The 10,529-nt window shown below is 42.6% G+C and overlaps 1 protein-coding gene across 8 annotated transcripts in view; it reads left to right on the top strand.

The window, feature by feature from the left end:
* The first annotated feature begins 2,928 nt into the window (after positions 1-2,928).
* The window catches only part of MTUS1 (microtubule associated scaffold protein 1), a 118,078-nt gene continuing 110,477 nt past the window's right edge, over positions 2,929-10,529 (top strand). For 2 of the 8 annotated variants that reach the window (XM_086888762.1, XM_086888756.1), the window contains exon 1: positions 3,615-3,740. The gene's annotated coding sequence lies outside the window, so the exon portion shown is untranslated. Of the gene's footprint in view, positions 3,453-3,614; positions 3,773-3,849; positions 4,440-10,529 lie in introns of those variants that run through there. The other 6 variants (XM_086888757.1, XM_086888763.1, XM_086888764.1 and 3 more) reach the window with 6 other exon arrangements.

The raw sequence follows: 10,529 nt of genomic DNA, 5'->3' as shown, positions 1-10,529 counted from the left end.
GAAGCACTCGAGTTGTCAATTACTGACATTCAAACTATAGCCTTCTTGGCATCTAAAGCATTTAATTCTTGAGTTAGGCTTCACTGGAGTCTGCACTTAGATTTTGGCATTTTTCAAAAACATGACAGGAGGAAGGAGAGGTTCTCTCAGCAATTAAACAGGCAGATGTAAGACCTGGAAGGTCATGAGGACAACAGTGAAGTCCTATGTGACAATTCCCAGGAAATTCCCTTCATCACCAGGCCAGAGGCTAGCTGGGAGGAATGTCTTTCATTGTGCCTGCTGAAAGTCTGTTATTCTGAACAAACTAATCCGCATTCATTGGACCAGGGAAGCAAGGCATCACTTTGCAATGCAACAATTAAGGTCCCTAGCTGGGAGTAGAGAAATTTAAATTTCAATCCCTATTACAATACTGCTTTTCTTGGCAATTACCATATAATATTAAAGTACACAAGCAACCTTTAAGAGTCAGGAACAGAAACTGAGTTCCCTAATAACCTATTCAGAACCATCCATTACCCTGGATACCAGCAGGACATAGACTTGGCCATCCTGTGCTGCTGCATTTTTACTGTTACTGATACTCAGGTTACCCGGTACTATTTCAAATTATTTATATGTGCTGCAATCATATCTATTATTAAAGACAGGCATACATTCATCTTGGAGTATGAATGCATCTGAAAGTATCTATCAGAGCCATTTGTGGAGCCTGCTCCCAACTATTCCTACTGACAAGAAACAGGGAAAGAATATAAAGAAGCTGTTAGTCCATTTATTCCCTTTCCCATCTATTCTGATATTAATCTCTTGCTTTGGTGTCTTCTTTCCCTTGCTCTATTCTACTTTGGGCTCCAGGCTACTTTCCCCTCCATCATCCCTTGTCTTTCATTTCTCTTCAAGTGATTTTGTCTTTTTTCCCTCTTTTTTCCCTCATTTCCTTCCCTTCAATTTCAACATTCAGTGACATGATCCTGTAGTACTCCTCCTACATTTATAAAACTCAAAAATACATGGACCAGAAGAGGTAAGGAAAGAAAAAAAAAGCAGAGAAGTAAAAGTCATTATCTCATTATTATCTCTTTAAAAAAAAAAATAAATCTAAGTATCTGGTTTTTAATTTGATTTTTTTTCCCTTGATTACTGCTGTATGAAAGGCTTAGACAAACAACAAAACCAGGAAAAATTAAAGAGCCATCAGAGTGGAATGGTTGCAGCAAACGCTGAATGAACTGTGATCTTTGGCAGGATAAAGATCAACACCACAAGCTTTCAGCTGTAGCGATCAGTCGATACTTTCCAGACCATCCCCACGGTGACAAAGACAGAGGCATTTTTAAGTTGTAATTGAGATTAGCCTTGATACATACAGTTGGAGCCATGCCTGTGAACTTTGCTAAAAGGCTGGCTATGTAAACGATCTATCACTCAGTTTCACATGAGCAGTAACCTAATGACACCACAAAAATCTCACTATGTCCCTTGCTCCACACGTTCAAGCCACAGCAGCGGACTCATGCCAGGGTGCTTCAGCTGTGCGACTGAAGTGCTTGCCTCCCAAGTTCTGGAGCACCATATAGGCTCTCCTGGAGTGCCCAAGTTTTGTACAATGCTCAGCATTGTATCCCAAAAGCACTCTTGTTCTGATCCAGCTTACCAGATTTGCAGTCACGTGCTAACTGAAAACACATACATAATAGTACTGACTCCAGCATGCTTTGGATGAAGCCCATAAACACACACAGGATTGCTTTTCGTGGATGGGAATAAAATATTTTGTTTGCTATTACTAAGCCAACCACAATAAATAGTTCTCTTTCATGTGGTGATGAAACAAAGCTATCATGTTGTATTCTTTTTTTAATTATTAGGTTGAAAGAAGCAGTGTCTTCCTGGCATGTTTAATTCTGAATCATATTCATCACATATATAAATAGCCAGCAACTGTATATAGTAGAGGAGGGCAGAGAGGAAGGTCAGGGAATTAGCCTGATGTCAAGAAAGCATTTCCTGTGGAGTGACTAAATCTCTCCAGGATACAGACTCCTACGTTGGCACACAGAGAGCCTGAAGGCTGCTGTGCCCTCATGCACCAGACATGCCAGGTAAGCGTCTCCAACCTTGCTGGCATTTGGAAGCTTCTCCTCCCCAGAAATCAAACAGGCATGGTTTACTTCTTGGGGCTTTGTAATGATGAGCAAAAGATTTTTCCTCTCTGCCTCATGTTATGGGCAGTGCCACCACTGTGAAGACACAACTTCAGCGCTGAATCCCTGGCAGCTACTCCACTGGGTCAGGGAGAATACCACAATATGAACCTTCTCCACTGAAATCCAAGTGGACAGATCCTAGAGGGAAGTGCTGGCTCTGCTACCACTGAAATGGTATGTCAAACCCAAAGAAGAGTGCTAAAAAGAGTTATGGCACAGTTAAAAGTTGTGGCCAGTCACTAAACTCTTACACTTTCTATCTGGTTTGCATTTATAAACCACTCTGCAACATAAACTTAGCCCAAGATTGTCATTGCACAGCTGAGGCCATCAAGAAAATTTTGCCTGAACCTTCTGAGACTTTTTGTTGTAACGTGGACACTGCCTTAGTGTTGCTACACACGGTTTCGCTAACCTCAGACCCACAGCAGCTCTCAGGTGACTTGACAGAATCCTCGAGGTTGGCAGAGACCTTTAAGATCATCAAGTTCAACCGTCAACCCAGCACTGCCACTGTAACCTGTCACCTAACTAAACACTAAAACCTATCACCAGGCACCAGATCCAGGCGCCTCTTAAGCATCCCAAGGAGCGACGACTCCATCACCTCTCTGGGCATCGCAGTGGGTTGCAGGAACGTGGCAGGAACAAACTTCTTTTCCACGCTCCCTCATTCGGGGCGGCAGCAGTGGGCAGGCGAGCGAGCCATCCTCCTGCCGCAGCAGCCCGGGCCGGGAGGGATGGCAGCCCGGCACGGCGGGGGCAGGGCCCTGCCGGGGGAATGCGGCCCGGCCGGCCCCGCCGCTGCCCCGGGCGGGTGATTTAGCCCGGCTCTCCGGCACCGGGGCATCCCACGGCTTCTCACCCCGCGCGCCGCCTGTGAAGCCACACGCGGTTTAGGAACCGAAATGAGACCAGGCGGGTTTTGTCGCCGTCGGTTGTGAGTTTGAAGCAGCGCACTTTGCCCGGCTGCAGCAAGGTCACTGCCTGCCCCGGCTCGGCCGGGACCCACCGTCCGCCGAGCCCCGCGCCCCCCCGTCCCGCCGACAGCCCTCAGGAGGAGCGGCCGACCTCCTCGGTTGCCGCGGCCGGATCCTCCTCCATCCCGTGCGGTATTTTTAGCCGCTGACCCAGTTCCCTAGCTCGGCTACCTGCGCCTCTCTCACCGCCCGCCCGGCCGCCCCGCCGACAAACGCACCGCCCAGGGCCGACCCGGCCCCGCGGCCCGGCCAGCGCCAGGTGAGGGGGGCTGCTGCGGGGCAGGTGCGGCCGGGACACGGCGGCGGTGCCTCGCACAGGACGGCCGGAGAGGGCGCGGGGCTGCAGGAGGAGCGCAGCCCGGGCCGGGAGAGCCGCGCACGCCAAGCCGGCGGCGCTGGCGAGGAGCGGGCGGGCTGGTGCGGGCGCGGCGCTGCCGGGGCCTCCGCGGGGGCGGAGGGGGGGCGGTGCCGGCGGCGAGAGCGGCCGCGGCGCAGTTTTCTGCAGCGGCGCCGATCTACAAGTGAAGGGTAGCGTGTGCGTGCCGCCGTAAGTGCTGATTTACTGTCCTTTACAGAAGTGTGAGTGCTCCCCTTTCTCCCCTTCCTTTTCCTTCTCTCCTCGCTCTCTTAGCGAGGTTTTCCCGGGGTGGCCGGATAACGGGGCACGGCAGCGGAGCGCGGCTGGGGCTCGCTGAGCTGCCGGCGGGGGAAGCGGGTCGCTGCCGCTCCGTCCTGCTCCAGCTTACTCCAGCTCTTTTCTCCGTGGCGACTGCCGCCCGCCGAGTTCCCGCGGCCCCGGCGAGGGGAGGCTGAGCCGCGGCCTCGGGGCGCAGCGCAGGTGCGGCTGCAGCGGGGCCCGCCCCGAGGGGCCTTTCCCCTGGGCTGAGGGGGCACAGCTTCGGCGGGCACAAGTTGTGTCTTTGGAGTTGTCCATTTTGAGGGATACGGAAATTGTGTATTGCTGTCGCAACTTTTTTTTTTTTTTTTTTTTTCTTTTTTTAATCTGGATGAGCACTGACACCGTGTTTGATATGTGTGAAATGTGCTGCAGCTTGCTTTCGTGCGCCCGGAGTGCTTTGGTCCTGCACTACAAGCACGAACACTCCTGAGATTTTTAAAGTATTATTTTTAATGCCCGCTCCTCTGCTTGCTGCTATTTATACCATGCAAGGCTGGCAAGGAGAGGAGAGCCAGAGTTTGGAAAGGACGTTGAGCTTTAACTTGATACCGTTGTTCCAAGGCCAAGGTGAGAGAGTGCAGTTATTTAAAATAAAACAAAGCAAAGAAATGCCCAGAAAACAACCCCGTGAAAACACCATACCTCTCTGTTTTTCTACTGCATGATCAAAGCAGAGAACTGAGCGTCCCTTCTGTTTAGAGTGTGTAGGTGATGTTCTGCCATGGGGTCTAAGCCTGTGCTTTAGTTTTATTATTTGTTTGCTTTAAGCTTGTGATGTGATGGACAATACAGCTGGTTAAACGCTACGCAGGGGGATTATGTAAAAAATGAAGTCTCACACTGTGGCAGATGCATGACTTTCACTTAGGTAAAATAAACCATTACTGGTCACTGCCTATGCATTGTAATGTCTTAGAGTAGCTATAATGTAAACTATTGTTTACACTAAGTCTAACAAATTGGATGATACCTTTACTGTTGAATATATATTCATGGATAATCAATTTCTTTCTTCTTTTTCTGAATTAATTTGTTACATAGTAACACCTCTCTCTAAAGTGAGGAGAGATTGCCATTTCCCATAGTGAAACTTAAATTTTGGGAATAGAAAAGCTTTAACCTTCATCTCTTACATCACTAAGATGTTCAGAGTGGATGGTGGTAACTAATATGATGGATCTCCCTCTCTGTATTGATAAATAGGATTGGTATTAAAAATTGTTTATTCCTCGTGACATGCACGGTGCTCTGGTGGAATGGCAGAGCAGCATTGTAGCGGCTGGCTCGCGTGACTGCAGAACCAGCTGCTGGGGTTAACTTAGTTCTCTTAATGCTAATTATCATGGGTGAGCAATAGATTGCATTTGAGCTTAGTTTTTATGGAGTAATTGTATGTGTGGTAACAAAGCTCTGCTAAAAATTCATATAGTCACTTCTAAAATATTGCAGAGCTTTGACTTCTGGCTGAGATCAGTCTGCTTCAGAACTGTGGCTGAAACAGTGATCATTATCTCGTAAATCTGATGCTAAAACTTTATCTAATAGGATTTTTCCATTCAGAGTAAGCATGATTCTGGAGGTAAAGATTGCATAAGTTGAAAATAATTGAACAAATGTTAGATTTTTAGTAGCTAGCCCCTTAAATGGGTTTCATGATGTTTTTGAGCAGTTGCGCTTCAGTAAATAGGAAGCCTTACTGCTGAATGCATAATTTCTCCTTATACTCACATGTTTTACTTACAGCTGAAATCAATACCTGAGAATTGACTAACTGCAGAAGTGCAATGGCAAGGCCTTGAAAAAGTCAAGATCTGACAGAGTGGTGACACTCTAAATGCATTTGGAGCCTCTGTTTCTAACTCTTGCATTTTGTGGTTTCAAACTTTTATGTGCAACCACGTATGTAAGAAGTGGGTTTCTTTTTTAGGCAGAGCCAAGATTCTTGTACAATCTTGGGTGGCTTTTTTAAAAAAAAAAATCTTGTAGGATTTACTATTGAGCTATGTCGGGTAGCTAATGGTCTCAACAATTGAGCAAAATAATTGCTAAGATTTGTAATAGGAACTGTGGAATGCAGATTAGCCAGCTGATAGTGTGGGACTGATTTTTTTTTTATCTACAGGATCAAAAACATATTTATGTTTTTATACATATGTATGTGCCATGTATATGTATAAATGTATATGTTTTGTGTAGAAATGCGGTGTATTGCATATTCATATAAGGTGCTAAAATGTACCACTGCTGTGTTTTGATTGTTTGATTATGAGAGATAATTATGTGATCAGAAGTGCCACGTGTGGTATGTATGATGTAACAGAAGCTGCTGAAGTGATTGCCTGAGCCATGTCCCTATTTCTGTTCAAGTAATTTTGTTCATTCAGTTTTATGATGTATCCTGATTTACTGTTTAATTGGAAAAAGCAAGCATTTTTAGTTGCCTTTATCCTATTAATTTAGAGGATTACCTGGTGAGTTTGTGAAATGCTCACTCTATGGAGTAGTTTGGAGTTAAAGCTGGAAAAGTTAATGTTCTTTATTCTGCTTTACCTGATTACAAGAATTAGTGCTTCTTCAGTGTTTGTGCTGTGGAACTATCTGTTGTACAGTTTGCCCTATGCAAACATTAAAGTGAGAATGATAACAGCCTACTTCTTTTTAAGGGAGTCCTTGCACGGTGGAGTTTTTTGCTTTTCCTGATTTATGTACAAAGATTTTTTTTGACTAGGTAGTTGCTCTGATGGTGGCATGGAAATAATTACTTTCTGCTTTTCTGTTTTCTTGTTGTGGAAATGATTCCGCAGAGTATGCTGTGCATAGGTATGCTTTATTATCTGACAAAAACGTCAGTGCTAGTTGATAATTTTGTGTCCTCTGAGTAAAAAATTACGTTAATTGTGAATCTTACTTTTCTACAGAAGTGGGCTTTTTCAGTACCAAAAAGTTATGTGAGGATTTAAATCATAGTGTTCAGTGGGAAATTTCCTTTTCCCCATCCCTAGCACCTGTATTAACTTCAGTTCTATTTCATGGACTTCTACTTTGCTTGAATGAATTTCATTATCCTTTTACACTAAGTTAACTCAAACTGCTTTAGTTACTGCTCTGTTTAGTTTTTGCATCAGGAAAAAGTGAAGTTGCTCTTAGTGGATGACTTTGATATGATCGGTGAATTGCCCACTTGTATCGACTCCCCGAGTCTCTGTTGTCATTCTTCTTTAGATGGTTCCCTTATGTCTGTCACTTTGTTTGGCTTTGTGATAGAATTTATTTGAGCCCTTCCAACTTGGCTAAGTTGCCAGTGTGCTCGCAGAAATTTTCAAATACTTAAAGATTTTGCAGTTATTTTTCTCCTGCAGTCTTAGAGAACTATTTCAAAAAAATGCAAACTAGCTCATTTTTGCATTTAATATAAATGTGGATTTAAGGATTGCAATATGGTAATTGTGCAGGGAAATGAAACTAGCACACTCAAGGCACTGGGAGTTGAGATATTGTAACCCACATTTGGTTTTGATGAGCTAGCTCTAGTGCAGACTCCTGTGAATATGCATACAGAGGTTGTCTGTGTGCTCAGTGATAGTGGTCATCAGCTGTACAGCAGAATCCCTGAGGTGGAGTAAAACACATGGATTGTATGTGGTGTAGCACTTCATTCTAGTGCCTAGTATTCCTAGTATCTCTAATATCTTTTGCTCTGTACTCTCTATACTGTGTCTAACAGGAAGAAATAGGACAAGCTTTCTTTGGAGTCAGTTTCCCTGCTGTGTTTGCTCTGTTCATGTCAGTAAAGAAATGGACAAGCCTTCTTCGAGCAAAACCAGAATATTGAAGGAGGAATTGTCATTACTATGAAAGATATGGTTGTAGAAACATTCTATGTTTTTTACCCCTGGTCTCCTGTCAATGTATGAGGTCCATATAGTGTGTTTTGGACTTGTTCAGTTTGATGGCAATAGCTGACACCTATAGTGAGGCCTAATAGTGAGGCCTGGATGAAGTGATCTGTGAAATGGTACTCCTTTTTTCTTTCTGAGATCAGCTGTAAACCTATGTGACTGGCAAAAAAAGAAATTATTTACATCACTGGGCTCCTAGAAAGTGTGATTTTACTCCTGGATGAGTGTGAGTAGCTGGTGCTGCAAGTTTGCATCCCCTGTTGTAGTTGAAGCTGCTGCCTTGTCATGTCTCTAGTGTTTAATTGCAGCAGATTGAATAATCTTGACTGAAAAATTTAAAAAAATAAAAGGATTTTTCTACACCATCATTGCAGGAGGGTTTTGGAACTAAGGATCTGAGTGCCATTGGGTAGTCTGAGAGCATTGTGCTAAAGGCTATGGGCTGCTGAATAAACTGCTGTTACACAAGAAAGACTATGACTTGTCCATTAGCTATGGTTTGTGTGCCCATTCTCACAATTAACATGACACACCTTTCTTATTTTACTTGGTGCTTTTACTTTACTGTACCTTATGCTTCTAGTAAGTCAAATGTGATTACTCTTACCTGACGATATTTCAAGATCATGGTGTGAGACCATTTTTAAAATTGGAGGTAAAAATGGAAGATGCTGCTATGCTGGCTTATGCACAACACATATCCTGTTAATGCATAGTCTACAAGAATTGTCAGTTCTTGGAGAGAGTCTGAGTTAATAGCTGATTCAAATGTTTTAGTGGCAGCGAATATTTTTTTATTGTGATTATTGGAAGTATTTGAAATACTAGTGATGTGACTTTGAAAGGGAAACCAGGAAGGACTTTCATAATATTTTCCTCAGGTTTGTATATTTCTTCTAAAAGTGTTTTAATTTACAGAATCCAAATTTTCCTGGGAAGTACCTTTTTCCAACCTCCAAAATGAAGTAGGACTACAGCCTGTGCTAGATCAGGTCAGACATGGCAGGGTGCAGCTGAGTCTTGCAAATCTGTAGTTGGAGGTTCTGTAACCTCTTTTGGGTAATCTAGCAAATAACTTCATTTGAGAAGAGAAATAACTTGAACTAGGATGATTGATGAGCCATTTAGGGGATTAGAGGCAAATGTTGTTGTAGAAGTTAGTTGGCAATTGTAGCCGGATATGGTACTGAACTCTTCCAGATGAAACACGGAGACCTTCAAGGAAATAGATCTAAAGTAAACTGTTGGTGGCCCTTGCCTCTGAAATGGCACTGTTCAGGTGATTCCTTGTGTCCCTGAGCAGGACCATAGCTCTTTATTGCAGCTCTGAGTTGCAAGAAGATTGCAGTTCTTCAGTTTTCTAAATGCTGTCTCCTGCTATAAGAAATTCTCATATGCTTCCCTGATAGCCTGTCCTTTTATCCAGTTGAATGAAGTTTTGATGTGTGAGATGTCCTTAGCATTGCTTTTAGTTTAAGGGGGGGAAAAAATCTCCAAGTTTTCTGAGTGAAATTAGCATAAACTTGACTATTTTTAGTGGTATACTGGTAAATGGTGAATAATCGGAAGACTGCTTAGTGGATTTAAGTAATAGCGTGATAAAAATGATTCTTTAAAAAAGTGGCTTATATATAGTGTGCAAAACTGGAAGTTTGTCTTTGTAAGCTTTATTTAAAATGTTTGGAGTTATAGTAACCTGTGCTATGCATTGGTCAGTACAACTGCTCTGTGGAGCAAAAGCAACAATACACAGCTGTTGTTACTTTTAAACTGGGTGTCCAGTTTTAGAGATGTATAAAGGATTGTTTGATTTGAAACAGTCAAAATTGGATATATTTTTCACTTTGAGTTGCTTTGGTTATTTTTTCTTCTGCTTATTTTATTACTTTTGATGTCTTAAATTCTGTGTTACTGAATGTCACTTCTCTGTAGTGGCAGTATTTCATATTCAGCATACATAGTTTTTGTGTATCTATCTTGGCCTTTAAGTTCCTCAATTAAAAAGACAGTTTATGGCAAACTCGTTCATCATGAACATTTGGAAATAACTAGGCTATCTGTTCATTTTGGGAGATGCTGGTTGATACAGAAAACAAATAGGAAGCATACATCCCAATATTAGGATTATTTATATCAATATTAATTCACCATTTAAGTTAGGAAGCAACATAAAACTTTAATAGTATCAGGATGCTGTCCTCTTGAATCTTTGTGATGTTCTTTTGGGAAAAACTGAAGAATAACTTGAAACTTGGTTTGAAAGTCTTTTAACACTCCTCTGCTACAGGCAGTGCTTTTTGCACTGTCATGTCATCTGCAATGATGTCACTTGTAGATTAAACTCTTCTGGTATTCTATTGATGGAGTTTTACCTTTTGCAAAGCATGAACTTCCTTGACATCTTCATTACTAGTGAACTAGTAAATAGTAAACTACTATTTAAATATTTGTTTAACCTTCTGTTGATTTGCATTGGTTTTGTTCATACTTAAATTGTGTTCTTCTTTGAGGTTAGCAAACCTAAATGTCACAGTTTTCAGAAAATGCAAGTTCTAATGAGTCCCATCATTAAATCAGTGTATAACTTTCCCAGAAACGGGAGAACTAAATGTAATAAAAAGTGAACTGTTTCATCTTGATTTGCTGTTCACATTTGGCTGAAAGCTGACATTTGTTTGTGAAGGAGCTGACAACTAAACACATTAAAGCTCAAATAAACCCAAGTACAGGTTCTCCATGTAAGGCTCAGTACAGTTTG

Source organism: Cyanistes caeruleus, chromosome 5 (assembly GCF_971803275.1).
Source record: "Cyanistes caeruleus chromosome 5, bCyaCae1.hap1.1, whole genome shotgun sequence".
Classification (NCBI taxonomy): Eukaryota; Metazoa; Chordata; class Aves; order Passeriformes; family Paridae; genus Cyanistes; species Cyanistes caeruleus.
The sequence above is the reverse complement of the archived record's forward strand: the minus strand, read 5'-3'. Positions and strand labels throughout refer to the sequence as shown.